This window comes from Dermacentor andersoni, chromosome 3, assembly GCF_023375885.2.
Source record: "Dermacentor andersoni chromosome 3, qqDerAnde1_hic_scaffold, whole genome shotgun sequence".
In the NCBI taxonomy this organism is placed as follows: Eukaryota; Metazoa; Arthropoda; class Arachnida; order Ixodida; family Ixodidae; genus Dermacentor; species Dermacentor andersoni.
The window spans coordinates 174,711,082-174,727,826 of NC_092816.1; the positions used below are offsets into that span (position 1 = coordinate 174,711,082).

Here is a 16,745-nt window from a genome sequence, read left to right on the forward strand (position 1 = left end):
ACTTTATCTAAATGTAAGAAAATTCGTTAAAATACAAGTTGCCTCTTGTTCTTCAACAGGCGGGATATTATGTCGGCTGCAGTGATGCTAACGGCAAACCATACGCAACCGGAAAGGGTTGTGTGCTTTACTTCCGTGGTGTAAGTCTCAATTCTATTTTTTGGGCCTAAAACAGCCGGATTCATATACCATTTTGTGTCTTTCCTCGCATAACCTGGGAACACCCGAGCAGAAATGGGAAACACACGCGCGCACGCACGCACACTGTGCAGTGTCGCGGCCAAAGTATTGCCTACGGCACAAGCTCGAAAGTGCAAGTTTTAGTACCAGCGAATATGCCCAACGTTGTCAAATCGCGAACAATTAGCCCCGCGAAATTATAGAGTTGTGCAGCACTTGTGGCTAAAGTGCTGTATCTAAAAGTGGTACCGGAAACAGCCATGCATGTCGGGTCACGTATTTAAAACGAATTTCTCGAAACTGCTTTTAAGACATAATATTTAGCCAACGCTGTGCTATCAGCACCGGTTCAGATTCCTTTTGCAATTGAGACAAGGCACCCAGTCACTATAAGAAAAAGGGAATCAGAAAAAGATTATTGTTAAAAGTATTAGAGCCGCACATCGTTTGAATCCCTCAGTCGTGCTTTCTTTCTATATAAATGATATACACTTGTCTCAGCAGGATGCTGAGTATAATGCTATACTTAAAATGTGGTTGGTACCTCTTCCAGCGGAATGTGTCATAACACGAAAGTGAAACCCGTATTTGAAGCAGTGGCCGCTCAGTTTCAGATTCCTGAATAAGAGTTCGTATGTATGTGCAGTCTTTTACTAATTACATTTTCGCTGGAAGGGCGAATCAAGCACAGCGGTGGCAGGCACGTGAGACGAGTGCCGCTGCTTTCCTCGATTCGCGCGCGAGATTGAACCACGACCTTCAGTTCCCCTTGCGCCTTGTCGCGAAATGCGCAGTTGCTGCCGGAGAACAGCTCCGCCCCCCTCCCTCGCTCCCATCCCCGTACGCCTTTTCGCGCGGCGGGAGACGCTTTCCGCCCTCGCGGGCGCCAGATTGAGCCGCCATCGTTGGCTCACTTCGTGTGGATTCACTCGCACATGCAGCATACAGTGCGCCGCGACACTTTTATCACCCGTGGACCTCATACAATACATCAAGGCTGCGCCGACGGCATAAATACACTTAGAGTGTCCACGTAGTTCCTATCGCATTAAGAATGTTGGAAGTCGGTGCTTGTTGTATTCTGTCCTGTCTTTATCTCAGTGTGCCTTGTAATTCACACTAACATAGATATTAGAATGTGTAGCATATTTGGTAGTCATCGTTGAAAGCCCTTCGTTCGGTGTGCGCTGCAGGTGATGTTTTTTAGACTCGGTTCGAACTGAAAGAACAACACATATGTATACTTATTATTTCAAATTTCATTCGACAGGAGCGTACCGACCAACATGGATTGAAGGGTCGTAGATGCATACTTGGAAAGTGCAAGAACGGAAGATGCATACACGATGGTGGTGGCCTTTGCGGTGTACAATAAAATATCCTGCCGAACTGTTTATAATAAAATACTTTTTTAGAACCTAACTGATAAAATTACATGTGCAGCGAATAATATTGAATTAACGTTAACACCATTGTCTTTGTCAACGATGTGGGGGATCTGGCTAGTTGGTATTCCATGACCCAGTTTTTTTGGATAGCAGAAACCATGGATACTAAAAAGCTAACGTAAGCACGAGCTTGTGCTTATCTTATTTTTTTTCTTTGTATAGCTTCTGCGCACGAAAAAGTTTTCTATACTGACGACTCGTGGATGCCATGTTGTAAGCACACACCCTTATTTTAGGCAACCAGTTTATTACCTGCGTTGTTTCTCCCGCCCTCAGAACGCTTACCTAAAGAGTGGACACTACCATACAGCTGTAAGCCACGTGGAACGCTGCTAATGCTCATCTAGTCACTGCTGTTTGGTGTGAACGATGTGCACGTGCGCTGCAGAAGTGATCTGGCATTCTTGAAAGCCGTGTTAACTGGCCTCTTATGGGTTACCCTTGAGGTTACTGTTTCCGGGGCTGCCTGATGCCTGTACTTTTGAAAAGCGCCTTCACGCACTTTGTTTGCGCTGAGGAGCTCATCATAATAGGAATTTAGTAATAGGAATTTATTTGTTTTACATCTATTCGTATTATCTTAACCATGTTATTTACGGTTAACAAGTATGGAGGAACCTGCATTTGCTTTTTTTCCCACCATAAATGGGGTAAAAAGAAATGTTTACTCTACAGCGTCGGGCGAGCGCAAGAGGTGTCACGCAAGTTGTATTTTTAATTATTATTTAAGTGCTTTCTCTAACTATAGCAACAGTGCCTTCTTTGTTCCTCGCTAGAAGAAAGCAGATACGATGGCGTGGTTGTAGAGCATCGCCTTTTGTATGTGGGGCACGTACTGAATTGGAAACCCTTTTAGAAATCTAGGCATGACAGATGTTGCTTCACTGCTACATGTGCGATTACCGTTATACCGACCACAACGTAGAGCTTCCAATGTAGCATGACTCGACTCACTAACACGAGTCCGCTCACACATTGTCTCTGACGATACTCGCACGTATCACTTCACACGTACATACAGAAAAAAGCTTGTACTTCCGAAAATACGTGCAGAAAAATTGCGAAATTCTGCTAATAGAATACACTGGACTTCAGTACTAAAAATGTAGCATCACTCCTAAACTAGCAGTTTTGAAACAAGTACACAGGACAATGATGGTTATTGCACGATGTAGGAGCCACCTGGAATATATTTGTGTATATTCGGACTTGTTTATTAGTAGTACTCATCAGATAATACGTCAGAAAGTTGGCTAAAGTAGCCAATTAGCCTACCCGAAAAATTTTCCGCGAGGGGCCTTCATACGCGGCCAAACTGGCGCAATGTAGCCAAACCTTGTAACCCTAACCCCCGTGACCGCGACGGTGATCACCGTGGGCAACAGCCAAGGCGTCCCCTTTGAAACGGGGCAGTGACAACAGTCACCTAGCCTGCGTAAGTTAAGCAGGTATCCTACACATACTTCTTATTCTATGATTTTATATGCATCGCCATAATTGCTTTTTCTTTCGCTTCCTCAAAACTTATAAATATATCTACCTTGTACCGCTCCCTATTCCTGTAATAAACCCGGTTGTATCAATCACTTCCGCATTTCTTCCACAATAGTCTAAGTGCCACTTGTTTACCATCGCTACAGACGAGCTGGTGCTTCCATCCACTAAATGTGCAAGCACTTCTGGGAGGCCTACGCTAGCTCTAGGTCTCAATGCATGAATACTTTCGCATTATATTATGATGTGCTGAATAGCCTCCGGAATTTTGCTGCAGCACATGCATGATTCTTATCGTTGCGAATGTTTGTTCAGGTATTTTTTCGTCTATAGGCTGCGAGGCTGGAGCCTCAAAGAGCAAGGCACTTCCTTGTGTGTTATCGAACAGGTTCTCCCTTCTTATTTATTTCTTGCGGTTCTTATAAATCTGTTATGTTTTTATTTCCATTTCTTGTATCCACTTTTTTATCTCTGTTTCCCTCACGTTCTTTTTGATCACTCCTCCTTGTCTATTAATTACCCTCCAGTTGGTTACCAAATTTCTTCACCTCTCCCTGTATTATTTGTCCGCGTTTTTGAGGTACAGATCTTTGGGTGCTTTAAACGCCCATATATTTCCATCCACGCTCCGGAATCTATCTTCAGAACTTACTTTTGCTCTGCAATTCCACTATCTCTAAGGAGGCCCAACAAATCGTCATCTGCGCTGCCTCATTTGTGGATTGACCATGGACTCCCAAAGCCAAGCGGCCTACCGATCTTTGATTAACTTCCAACCATGACGAGATTTCCGTCTTCAAGCACCGAATGGAATTCGTTAACGTTCGTGCTGGTGCCATTCTTCTTTCCAGATTCCACCCACGGCTTCATATTTATTGATGCCACAAAGTGCTCCCTGTTTCCTTGTTGCTTGAATACGCTTGCCCTTGATATTAATATTGCTTGATAGTTGCTTCAATACGTCTTCCTCCCATATACGCCCAGGCATTTATATTGCCTGGCTATGGCTATGTCCTGCTGTTGAATTGATACCACGTAATTACTCGCCTCTTCCTTAAAGCTTATAATTCTCAATATCTTTGTGCTAAACTTGTGGCCTAGGTTTGTCGATGCCTTGCGAATCATATCCGCGAGCTACAAACAAACCCTAATATACCGTTTGTCAATCATCTTATTTACCCCTAAAATAAAACGTGACCAACAATTGAAGCAGAGGATATCCTTGCTTCGGTCATCGATGATTTTCCACATCCTCAGTGCATTTCCAGCCTTGCCATGAAACTTGTAGTCTGGTACCCCTATACATTTCCCTAAGTAGCTCCGCCCGATAGCATTCTATACCTTCGCGCTTGTGAATATCTTATAACAATTCCCTGCGTACGATGTTGTAACCTTCCTTAATATCTAGAAATGTTAACCATAAAGTCTATTCTGGGTTGTTGAAATGTCTATGCACTGACTTTGTACAAAGACAGTAAACTCTAAGCGTCTGCCTGGTCTGGACGCATTCCATAGTTCTCAGTCTATAGAATTTTTCTCTATCCACTTCGACAGTTCAAATTTTATGGCTTGCGTTGCCGTTATATACAGGGTGCCCCAACTATGTTTCACCAAGATTTAAATATATGCATGTGCCACGTAGCTGGACAGAGCCAAGTAATGTTGTTTGCGTCGCTTGGAGATACTCAGAATATATTTTTCGATTATGTCGATCAATACGTGGTACATAAATGTGTTTTTGCGAGTGTGAAAGACGCCCGCGAATACGCGGAAAATGTTTCGAATGCGTAGTCGCTCGGCAATTCTGCGTGCATTTGCCGGCTTCTATCAAGCACGCAAAAACACTTTTATGTAGCACGTATTGAGCAACAGAAAGCTGTATCGTGAGTTTTTCATGTTGCTGTTTAATTTACTCATTAACAATGTTATTACAATTATGATATTTGAGAAGTTGAATAACAAATGAAGAGTAATTACATAATTAAGCAGATTGAAAAATATTCTCTGAGTATCTCCAAGCGACGACAAACAATACTACCTTGGTTCTGTGCAATTCTGGTGCATGATAGTTTGAAAACCTTGTATATCACTCATGTCACTGTCAGTGGCCTGTGCGAGTTTATCTTATCTCTTTTCCCTCTGTAGATGTCCTTCGCGTTGCATTCATACTCATCATGCTTATCATTATCATCACCACACCACCACCATCATCATCATCAGCCTATTTTGTGTCCACTGCACGACAAAGGACTCTCCCTGTGATCTCCAATTACCCCTGTCCTGCGCCAACCGATTCCAACTAGCGCCCGCGAATTTGCCAATTTTTACACCCCACCTAGTCCCCTTCAGTCCCCCACTGCGCTTCCCTTCTCTTTACACCCTATCTCTCACCCCAGTGGTACACCGGTTATCAAACCTACGCATTACATGGCTTGCCCAGCTACATTTCACACAGAGAAAGCTGTATATGAATAACATCTCGTAGAATTTTCGGCTTCCGCCAAACAGGAACGGATTTAGCGACTTCGAACAACCCCATACGGTTGCAGTGCTGCGGCGCAGATGTCCAAATGCAGAACAGATTCTAACGCTCGCAAAGAACAATTGCGTGACGTCAAGGTTATCGCAGTATATAAGCACGAGAGTTATGGGCACAAAAAACAGCTGGCTTATAGATGGTGTGGACACATATTGTTCGAATACCCGAAGAACAACATGCGTACGAGGAGCGCTGGTGGCATCAGCAAAAAAAAATGTAAATGCCGCCGGCGCGAAACGACCACTGATGAAGAACGTTCCCGAAATGCTGAACGAAAACGACAGTCCTGAGCCCGGCCACCTCCGAACGAGCAACGATGCCAGACTCGCAACGCAGAAATGACACCCATTCCACTATGAAGATCGAGTGGTAGCGACAGCACTTTACTTTTCGTTTAAGAGCTTTGACTGTCGTCAGCTTTCGCTGCCATGCCACCTTCATAGAGTGGAATGGTTGTCATTTTTATGTTAATGTCAATTAGAATGTCTGCTATACCCGTTTCCTCTCTGATCCAAACTGCTTTCTTTCTGTCTCTTAATGTTATGCCTAGCATTCTTCGTTCCATCGCTCTTTGCCCGGTCCTTAATTTGCTTTCATGCTTCTTTATGAGTCTTCAAGTTTCGGCCACACAAGTCAGCACCGGCAAAATGCACTGACTGAACACCTTCGTTTTCAATGATAATGGTAAGTATCCGGTCAAGAGCTGGCAATGTTTGCCGTATGCGATCCAACCCATTTATATTCTTCTGTAAATTTCCTTTTATTGATCAGCGATGCCTGTGAGTTCTTGACAGAAGTTCACGTACTCGTTCACAGACTCTACAGGTTTACTGACGATCCTGAACTCATGTTCCCTTGCCCGGTAATTCATCTTTATCTTCTATATATTAATCTTCAGCCCCACTCTTACACTCTCTCTGTTAAGGTCCTCGATCATTTGTTCTAACTCGTCTAGAGCATTGCTGAACACGATAATGTCATCTGCAAACGAAGGTTGCTGAGAGATTCGCCGTTGATACTTACTTCCCAGTTTAATAGATTGAATACTTCTTCCAAGCATGCAGTGAATAGCATTGGGGAGATTTTTTTGTCTCCTTCTCTGCCCCCTTTTTCTTAGGTATCCTTCTACTGTTCTTGCGCAGAATTGAGGCAGCTGTCGAATCTATGTAGGTATTTTCCAAGATATTTATGTATAACTCCTGTACTCCTTCATTACGTAATGCCTCCATGACCGCAGGTATCTCTACTGAATCCAATGCCTTTTCGTAATCTACGAAAGCCATACAGAGAGGCTGATTGTGCTCTGCGGATTCTCAATTACCTAATAATGGCATGGACGTGATCCATTGTAGAGTGTTGCCCTTATTCTATTGCAAATTATCTTGGTGAATATTTTATATATTAGTGGGAGTAAGCAAACACGCTTATCATTCCTTAAATCTTTAATGTCTCCCTTTTTGTGGATTAGTATAATGTTTGCACTCTTCCCGTTCTGTGGGACCCTTGAAGTCGTTCGGCACTTCGCACAGAGACCCGCTAGTTTTTCAAGCATTAGGTCGCCTCCATCTTTGAATAAATCTTCTCCTGCCGCTTTTCCCCGTTACATGTCTTGCCAGGCCCGCCTAACCTCTTCGCTAGATACAGAAGGAATCTCTGTAACCTGTCCCCTGTTGCTCCCAATGGAGGTATCGTGGATCCTCTGGGTACTTACTGTCTTTGTGCCTTACCTACCCCTTCAATTGCTTTGTCTGAAGCCCGCCTAGCTATGGTTTCCTTCATAGCCTCAATGTCATCTTTATCTCTCTGTTCTAGGGATGCATATTCGTGTTTGAAGTAGCAGCTTGAATTGGTCTGCTTTTACCCTCAAATCGTCTAGGTTGGCCTGTTTCTTCCTGACCAATTTTACTCTTTCTTTCTTTAAATTGAGCTGAATCCAAGACCTCGCTAACTTATGGTCAGTATACTCAACTAACCATTCAACACGCTTCATTATGCTGAGATGGACAGAAAGTATGATACTTGTTTCATTTCCTGTTTCACCATAAGGCTTTTCCAGGTCCACTTTCTTTTGCTACGTTTAATGAAGAAGGTGTTCATTATTCACAACTTATTCCTTTCCGAAAACCATACTAGCATCTCTCCTCTGGTGTTCCTAAATTCGACGCTGTAGCTGCCAACTACTTGTTTACCAGCCTGATTTCCCCCCACTTTTGCATTTAAGTTGCCCATTACTACAGTATACTGAGTTTGCACTTTTCTCATCGCAAATTCAACATCTTCACAAATCAGATCTAATTCATCATCATCATGACTGGATCTTGCAGGATAGGCTTGTACTACCTTTAATCTACACATCTTATTAGGTTGATTACGATTGCTGCTACCCTTTCTATGATGCTGTAGAATTCGTCAATGTTGCCCGCTATGGGCTTATATATTTCGAATCCCACGCCGTATTGCTTCTTATATGGGAGACCTCTATAGCAAAGGACATGGCCGTTAGCCAGCGCTGTATGTTCCTCACCTCTCCAACCGCATTTGTTTTTTGTTTTAATCTCTTGCTCTATGACACTTTTAAGCAGTGTCTTGCTCATTAAGCCCAGCTGCTTAATTAGATGAATTGGAATTTCAACGAGCCTTCGGGCCCTATTATTAGGGACATTTTCCTTTGCTTCCTTCCAGTAATGATCTCCTACCCAAAGTTTTAGTCTATGAGACATCGTTATTGCTGGATCTGTATGAGTCGGGTCTGCGCGTTCTTTCTCTTCTGTGTATATGGTTAGTTCTGAAATGTGCCACCATTCGGAGGCATGGGGATGGTGTAGTAGTATATTGTCGAACGTGGACGAAGGTTCTATTCCATATAATAGAAAAATGATGATGAGAAGCCATAGTCGCTTGCGTTGCGGGGTATAAGCGCACGTTGAAAAAGGGTGAACCATGTCCCAGTTATAATAGTCGGACACGACGTACGTAGTGAATATTTCCCCAAGAGTGCGATTGAAGCGCTCATTTAACCCTTTAGTTTGTGCGTGGTATGCCGTCAACGTGCGGTGAATTCCGTGACACTCGATAACGAGGGCTTTGAAGACTTCGGGCAGACAAACAAGCCCTCTGTCACTGAGAAGTTCCCGAGGAGCACTATGTTGAAGCCCGAAGTTGCGTAGAACTACTGAAGCAACCTCACGTGCTGTAGCGGCAGGAGGGACTGCTGTCTAAGATAGCGGGGGACGTAGTCGATGCCAACGATGATTCATCTGTTCCCCGATGTGATGGGCGGGAGTGGACCGTAAGGTCAATGCCGAGTGGTGGAAAGCAAGTTCTGGGCAAGGTAGAGGTTTCAGTGTGCCGGTGGAAAGCTTAGGAGGCGCCTTGCATGGTTTGGAAGCGGTGCAACCACGAATGTACTTGCGAACCAAGGTGTAAATTTCACGCCAGTAAAAGCACTGGCGCTACCTCCTTCAACGTGCCGGCATGAGCAGTCTGTGGGTTGGCTTGAAAGGCAGCACACTTATATGTCGGAACGCATGTGAAGCAGTACGACCAGTAGCCACTTTGAACGCCAGGCGCATAACTACGACAGTAGAACAGGTTTGTGATCCCAGGAAAATTAGTGGCTTGACGGCAGAGCGCGCTGGAAGGCGAGGCGGCAGATGGGGAGGACAGGATGTTAATGACGCTAACAATTCATTAATCCCGGCACTGCTCTGCCGACATAGAAGTCGACTGCTGTGATAACAGAGCGACGTGACTGAGTTGGCTATCTTGTGCGCATGTCTTCCGTGTTAAACCCGTCACACATGTGCTCATAAGCGATACATAGTGCCTACATAAACCCTTGTTTTTTGTGCAATAAAGGAATCTTGTAAAAGCTGCTGCTGCGTCCACATCGGTTATTACACTGGCGCCAAGGCACGGTTGTGCCAATGCAGGGAGGGCGTTTCCAGCAAGATGGCCTTCGGCGTCCGTATCGGCGAATTTCACTTAAATGGTAACTCTTCATGGGAGGATTACGTCGAGCGTATAGAGCTATGCTGCTCTGCAAACAAGTTCAAGGAAGACGCCGACAAGAGGGCAGTATTGCTGAGCTGCTGTGGGGAGGATACATACTCCCTGATAGCTACCCTCGTCAAGCCTCTCCGACCACCGAATACTGACTACCAGTCCATCGTAAAAGCCGTGAAGAACCACATCAACCCGAAGCCATCCGAGCTATATTCAAGGTACGTGTTCTCGAAGCGCGATCAGCACGACGCCGAATCTGTCGCAGACTACGTTACAGCTTTACGTAAGCTAGCCGCGAACTGCGGGTTCAACGACAACCAGCTTCCTCTTGACGTAATGCTAAGGGACCGGTTGGTTTTTGTAATCTCTGACAGCATTGTGCAGCAACGTTTGTTGGCCGAGAAAGACCTAACATTTAAGACTGCCTACGATCTAGCAGTGACGGCAGAGGCTGCTGCAAAACATCAAAGGGTTATGGGCGGCCTACGTCAGGACGTCCCAGATTTGACAGCTAAAGTGGACAGGCAACCCATAAAGCAGCATAAGAATGGGCAAGATGTAAAAACTTCAACCGAGCAGTTGAAACAGCAGTGTCTCCGGTGTTTGGGCAACCACGCTGCATACTGTTGCAGGTTGAAAACCACAGTATGCTTCAACTGTTCCGTGAAAGGGCACTTGGCCAAAGCGTGTCGCGAGAAACAAAGAGGTCAGGTTAACCACCAGTTAGAAAATATGTCAAACTCGGAGCAAACTGAGTGTGATGACATGCTAAATATTAGTCAAGTGACTAGCGGCTGTCCCAAGTTTACGGTGGCCGTAAGTGTAGGCGGTGAAATAGTGCCCATGGAAGTCGACTCGGGAGCAGCTAGGTCGATTATCAGTCAAAACACGTTCAGCAAACTGAAAGTGGCAAGGCGCATAAAGCTTGAAGAATCGGGCACTAAGCTCGTAACTTGGACTAAGGAAGGATTGGACGTTGTCGGAAAAGCCACACTTCCGGTCAAATTCAAGGAACAAGACTTCGAGCTGGTGATACTCGTTGTAAGAAACAAAGGTAGCACGCTTTGGGGTAGTGATTGGTTCAAGGTCTTGAACAATAATGTCACTGGGCTTCACAGCATCGAACAATACGCAGAAGCCCTTATCAAACAGTTTCGGGATGTTTTTGACGAACCATTTCGAGGCGCTGCTCTGCCACCCCTACACATCGAGCTGAAGGAAGACGCCCGGCCTAAGTATCTGAAATGCCGCAGTATTCCGTTCGCACTGGAGGATGACGTCATCACAGAACTGGAAAAACTGGAACGTCAAGGTGTTCTGCAACCGACGCAGTACTCGGAATGGGCCACCCCTGTGGTCATCGTCCGTAAAAAGGATGGGTCATTAAGAATATGCGGCGACTATCGAAGTACAACAAACCAAGCGGTAAGGAACAAAGTTTATCCTTTACCTGCTAGCAAGGAACATTTCGCAAAGTTGGGGAAAGGCCGTATTTTTTCTAAAATTGACTTGACGCAAGAGTACCAGCAACTTGCAGTTGATGACGCTACAGCAGAAGTGCTCACAATAAATACAGTAATGGGCCTGTACAAAGTGCGACGTTTGGCATTTGGTGTCTCGGTAGCACCCGGATTATTTCAAAGAGCAATTGATACAGTGCGTGCAGGCCTATGCCAGGTGGCGGCATACCTCGACCACATCCTTGTGGGCCAGCGAAACAGCAGAGGAGCACCACGATATCCTCATGGAGGCTCTCAACCGACTGTCAAAAGCGGGACTGCGTATACAAGGCGCCAAGTGTTAGTTCTTCAACGAGAGCCTGGAGTACTTGGGACACCGGATAGACGCTACCCGCATCTACCCGTCAAAGGCTAAAGTCTAGGCCATTCACAAACCACCTGTACCAAAGAACAAGAAGGAGCTCCAATATTTTCTAGGTATGATTAATTTCTACAATCGTTTCCTAACGGGTCGGTCCGAAGTTGCAGAAGTGCTCTACCGCCTGCTGGACAGCGACAGTACGTGGAACTGGGGTGAAGAGCAGCAACTAGCTTTCGAAAGACTAAAGATGTTGCTGTCGTCCGAATCACTTTTAGTGAATTTCAACACTGATACACCCATAATTCTGTCTTGTGACGCATCACCCGTGGGTGTGGCAGCTGTATTAGCTCACCGCGATGCTCAAGGACGCGAGCAAACTTGCGTCAAGAACACGCACTAAGGCGCAACGTAATTACGCCCAGATTGACCGCGAGGCCCTAGCTGTTGTCTATGTCGTCCGTCAATTTCACCAGTACCTCTGTGGGCGAGAATTCCGCATCTTGACAGATCATAAGCTACTACTCGATATCTTTCAACGAGACAAGCAGATTCCAGTTATTTTGTCACCGCGCATGTTGCGATGGTCTTTGTTGTTATCTGCTTACGAATACAAACTGGAGTATAGAAGGACGCAAGATCACGCAAACGCTGGCTGTCTAAGCAGGCTACCGATAACCGGTGACAGGAGGGACATCGAGCCTCCTGGCGACGTGCTTTTGTTGGAAGCAGTGGAGTGCCCTCCTGTGAGCACAGCAGACGTCTCATGAGCCACTATGCGTGATCCTTGCCTGTCGCGGGTGAAGAAATCGGTGGCAACTGGCTGGCCAGAACGTGTGGCCCCAGAATATGCTGCCTATCGGGTGAGGCGCGGAGAGCTGTCTTTTCACCGTGACTGCCTTCTGTGGGGTAACAGGGTCATACTGCCAGAAGAACTGAGAGAAAAAGTCCTCGCCATTCTGCATGCAAATTACCCTGGGATAACGGCCATGAAAGCTCTGGCAAGGTCCTATGTGTGGTGGCGGAAGATCGATGCCCAGATTGAAGATTTCGTGCGTCATTGCAAACTGTGTCAAGATAACAGGCAAAGTGAACCTAAAACGCCTGTCCATTTTTGGACGAAACCCGAAAGCCCGTGGAGCAGAATTCACATAGATTTTGTGGGGCCGGTTAAGGGCGTTTTCTTTCTTGTTGTCATGGACGCGCTATCAAACTGGGCCGAGATCGAGATAATGCCATCGCTTCATTCCTCAGCTGTGATCGAAAAACTGCGAAGAATGTTTGCTTCATACGGATTGCCGGAGTTCGTTGTTTCTGATAACGGCACAGCCTTCTCGAGCAGCGAAATGCAATCTTTATTGAACAAAAATGGCGTGCGCGACATGTATACCGCTCCATACCATCCCGCAAGCAACGGAAGGGCTGAACGCATGATTCGCGAGCTAAAGTGTGCACTTCGAAAGCAGAGCCAGGGCACAGTGGCATGGAATGTTTCTCGTTTTTTATTCAAGCAGCACTCCACGCCCCACTCGGAAACCGGGAAGACGCCAGCAGAACTCATGCTGGGCAGGAGCTTCCGCTCTGTCTTGTCGAGACTGCACCCTGGCGCAAAAGGCCCTGGATGTACGAAGCCGCCATCCTCGAGGGAGTTTCTGCAAGGTGACCCCGTGCATGTGCGGAACTTCTCTCGTGGTCCGAATGGCTGGCCGCACGGATACTGCGTCGCTTGGGCCACTGCCTTCTGTGGGGTAACAGGGTCATACTGCCAGAAGAACTGAGAAAAAGTCCTCGCCATTCTGCTTGCAAATTACCCTGCAATAACGGCCATGAAAGCTCTGGCAAGGTCATATGTGTGGTGGCCGAAGATCGATGCCCAGATTGAAGATTTCGTGCGTCATTGCAAACTCTGTCAAGATAACGGGCAAAGCGAACCTAAAACGTGTGTGCATTTTTGGACCACCGGAAGTCCGTGCACAGTACAGACTTCCGATGGTTCAGTACACCGACGTTATCGCAACCACGTGCGGAGAGCATGTGATGCTATACCGATAGTCTCTCACGCTAACCCCAGCTTCAAGCTTCCAGCGACTCAAACTGCAGTGCAGAGATCGCCTATCCTTCGAGCGACGCAAACTGCAGTGCAGAGATCGCCTAGTCCAGAAGTTCCGCAAGCATGCCGTAGGTCTACTCGTGTACGTCGCCCAGTGCTTCGTTATGGCATTGACTACTAGGTTGGAAGGGATGTGATAACAGAGCGACGTGACTGAGTTGGCTATCTTGTGCGCACGTCTTCCGTGTTAAACCCGTCGCACGTGTGCCGATAAGCGATACATCGTGCCTACACAAACTCTTGTTCTTTGTGCAATAAAGAAATCTTGCAAAGGCTGCTGCTGCGTCCACATCGGCTATTACAACTGCCGAGCCCGACGAATCATCAAGCAGTAGCGCACACCAAAAAAGCGCGTCCACGTCAGTGTGCTTCCGGCCGCATCTGTACAGTACTTGTACGTCATACCCTTACATCCAAAGTCTACTGCGGTCACATAAATCCTGCGAAGGCGGTCACATAAATCCTTTAGGAACGACAACCAGCACAGAGCGTACTGGTCCGCGATCAGGTAGAAACGGCGGCTATAGAGGTAGAGCCGGAACTTCATTACCCACACGATGGCCGGCCACTCTCTTTCAATGACACACTACTTTCTGAGTGGGCGACTTGTGTAGGCGACAACACATTCTTCATAGCTGGGTTTGCATTCCGCGAGTACTGCACAAAGGCCGACACCACTGGCATGTGTATGTACTTTCACAGGGGCCTCGGGATCTTGTTGACGGCGGATAGGAGGAGAGTCTGGAAGGCGACATCACAATCAGGGGGCCAGCTGGAGATGTTCGTGCCAGCTCTTAGAAGCTTCGTCAAAGGTGCAATGGTGGTGGCGAAATCGCGCAGAAACCGAGGAATGTAGGAACAGAGCCCCTTAAACGTGACGCCGGTTTCAGGAAGTCGGCGACAGCATGGAGTTTCGCGGGGTCGGGGAAACACCGTCTCTGGATACTAATTGGCCCAAGATAGTCGATTTGCTGACACCACAGCGACACTTCCTGACAAGCTGAAGGCCAGAAGTTTTGACGCACGCCAGAACCTGGTGGAGACGGGTGAAAGGGGCCGGAACATTCAGGCAAAATAATACGATGTTACTGTGATAGCATAGGCAGATACTCTGCTTTAAGCCTCGAATGGTGCTGTTCATCACGTGCTCAAGAGTGGCAGGCGCATTGTAGAGACCAAACGCCATGATGGTAAATACACACAACCCTTCAGGCGACACGAATGCATCCTTAGGACGATCAGATGCGGCTACAGGAGCTTGCCAGTAGCCAGACCTCACTTCTCACGACAAAATTATTCATAACGTTGGAAGCAATCGAGGGCATCGTCAATACGTGGAAGGGATAGACGTACTTCAGTGTAATTTTGTTGAGGCGATGGTACTCAACACAGAATCGAATAGAGCCACATTTATTTCGCACAAGCACTACTAGGGACGACAACGGACTGTGCGACGGCTGAATGACGTCACGTTCAAGCGTGTCCTCCCCCTAGTCAATGATAAGCAGCAGTTCTGCTGCTGAGACAGCATACGTCGAGCGGACATATGCTGTCCATGTCACAGCGCATTGCTTCTTGCCCAGATCCTATGCCGCGGCTGCCTCAAAGGCTAACACCCCTGTCAGCCACGAAGAAGATGGCGATCATTAAGGGCATGACGAGTTCCCGAAAGAACAACTTAAAGGCGATCGGGGCTCCGATGTACAGGCAGCTCGGAAGATGCGCAGTTCCCACCACTCCCCTCTTCTGATAACAGCACTGCTGAAGTCAGCGCAACCGAGGCAAACTGAAGCAACATGGCCTCTCGCCTGCAACTCATAACCGACGAGTCAGCGGACGTCACAGCGCCTGAAGACGACGCGCGAGCCGGCGAGCTCACCGACAGGCCACCTCATCTGGTAGGCCGTGGCCACTGCCCCCAGCTCCGGCAGACCTCAACACCTGGCACTACGTGAGAGACTCTACTTACTAACGCCAGTGCATTCTGTATGCCCCAAACAACGAACTCGGCGTTAAAGGATCCAGCAAGTCAAGCTGCCGACCTACTCCTCATGGTAGAAGAAATGCAAACTAACAAGGAGTAGATAAAAAGGGCGCAAGAGAAGAAACTAACTCGAGCAGTTGACATAAAGACAACAAATCTAAAGGCCCGAAAACGTGGCGCGCATCACGTTCCAGCGTGCGTGGAACCCTTTAACTAGGCTTGTAAACATTGCGACGTTTTTCGCTTGCACCATGGCGATGGTGCATTTCCTCTCTCTGAATGTTCAAGGATTTTGGTCCGTGGTCAAACAAAGAGAGGTGCTGCACTTCGCACGAGCGCGGGGCGTCGATGTGCTTTTCTTGCAAGAATATAATTTCTGGCCGTGCCTACATGTGTCAAACTTTAAGACCCGTTTTTCCCTTGATGCCTTCTTTTCCCTGACAAACGCTGTCTTGCGGAGCGGGAGTATTGTTTTTAAACCCTCGTTTTAGGAAGGGAGCGCACTGTACGTACTGTTTAGTCGGCCGCACGTTAGCAGTCGGTTTGCTGCTAAACACGAGACGGGTTAGGGCATTAGTGATATATGTACCCGAATGCCAGTCCAATTCAACGTAATTTTTCGATTATCTTGGCACATGTGTGTTCAAGCCTAAGCCGACATTCATAGTCGGTGATTTCAACTGTTGCCAACACGAGAGCCGCGACGCTCGCGCACCCGGACGACATCGTGACTATCAAGGAATACGGTCGTTACGCCGTCTTGTGCACTAGTTTCGTCGCTACGATGTGGAGGTGCAGTTACACGATGACGTATTTGTGCCAACATGGGAAAGAGAAAAGTCAGCAAGCAGGCTAGATGAATTTCTTTCCCCCTGAACTTAGCCTTGATCTCGAAAGCTGCAAGATTATTGTCTTTCCCACGTGTACACCCCGCATTTCCGGTCATCACCGTTTGTCCGTTTGTCGTGAGCTGGGAGATGCCACCATGTAAGCAATTTTTGGCGAATGGACATCAGTCTACCTAGAGATTCCGAGAGCATCGCTGCTATAGATGCTCCATTGGTAGTTTTGTGCGAGCGCCAAGCAGAGTACCGCTGTTGGGACAACTTGAAGATGGCGTGCCACCCGCTAGTCACCCGAGCAGGACGCGATCGAAAAACTTGAATC

The 16,745-nt window shown here is 47.0% G+C and overlaps 2 long non-coding RNA genes across 2 annotated transcripts in view; both read left to right on the forward strand.

Moving 5' to 3' along the window:
- LOC129383073 (uncharacterized) overlaps window positions 1-1,602 on the forward strand; it is a 32,865-nt gene extending 31,263 nt beyond the window's left edge. Inside the window, exons 2-3 of the long non-coding RNA XR_008611010.1 lie at window positions 60-140; window positions 1,451-1,602. This is a non-coding gene — a long non-coding RNA (uncharacterized lncRNA). The remainder of the gene's footprint in view (window positions 1-59; window positions 141-1,450) is intronic.
- The window catches only part of LOC140216476 (uncharacterized), a 304,566-nt gene that overhangs the window by 52,746 nt on the left and 235,075 nt on the right, over window positions 1-16,745 (forward strand). The window lies entirely within an intron of this gene.